Raw genomic sequence first — 883 nt, 5'->3', positions numbered from 1 at the left:
ATTACACAGACTCTGTCATATTTAGTTTTTAGTTGTAATTGACTTAGTTGATAAAAACTAAAAGGATATTAGAAATAACATTGATTTAGTTAAAGAACCAAAATCGTTGAAACAAAATCGAATAATGCGTTCTATTTCATAATAAACATTTGTTTCAATATCTATTTTTATTTTAAATGTGTCAAATTTGTTTTCAAATTGTTATTGAATTGGTTGATAAAAACTAAAAGGATGTTAGAAATAACATTGATTTAGTTAAAGCACCAAAGTCGTTGAAACAATATCGATTAATAATTTGATTTTCATAAATAACGTTTATTTTAATACATAATTATATGACATCTTAAATATGTCTTTATAACTTGTTATTGACTTGGTTGATACAATCTAAAATAATGTTAGAAGTAACATTGATTTAGTTAAAGAACCAAAATCGTTGAAACAAAATCGATTAATGTATTCAATTTCATAATAAGCATTTGTTTCAATGTTCTATTATATGNTCAATATATCATTATTTTAAATCTGTTTTATTTGCTCTCAAGTTGATATTGACTTGGTTGATAGACACTTAAAGTATGTTAGTAATACCATTGATTTAGGTAAAAAAAGTCGTCGAAACAAAAACCGATTAATGTATTCAATTTCATAATAAACATTTGTTTCAATATCTAATATTATTTTAAATCTGTCAAATTTGTTTACAAGTTGTTATTGAATTAGTTGATAGAAACTAAAAGGATGTTAGAAATAACACTGATTTAGTTAAAGTACCAAAGATGTATAAACATAATGGATACATGTATTCAATTTCATATTTCCCATTGTTTTAATATAATATTACACAGACTCTGTCATATTTAGTTTTTAGTTGTAATTGACT

The sequence above is a fragment of the Mizuhopecten yessoensis genome, unplaced genomic scaffold (assembly GCF_002113885.1).
Source record: "Mizuhopecten yessoensis strain PY_sf001 unplaced genomic scaffold, ASM211388v2 scaffold7007, whole genome shotgun sequence".
NCBI lineage: Eukaryota > Metazoa > Mollusca > Bivalvia > Pectinida > Pectinidae > Mizuhopecten > Mizuhopecten yessoensis.
This window is presented reverse-complemented; position numbering follows the sequence as displayed.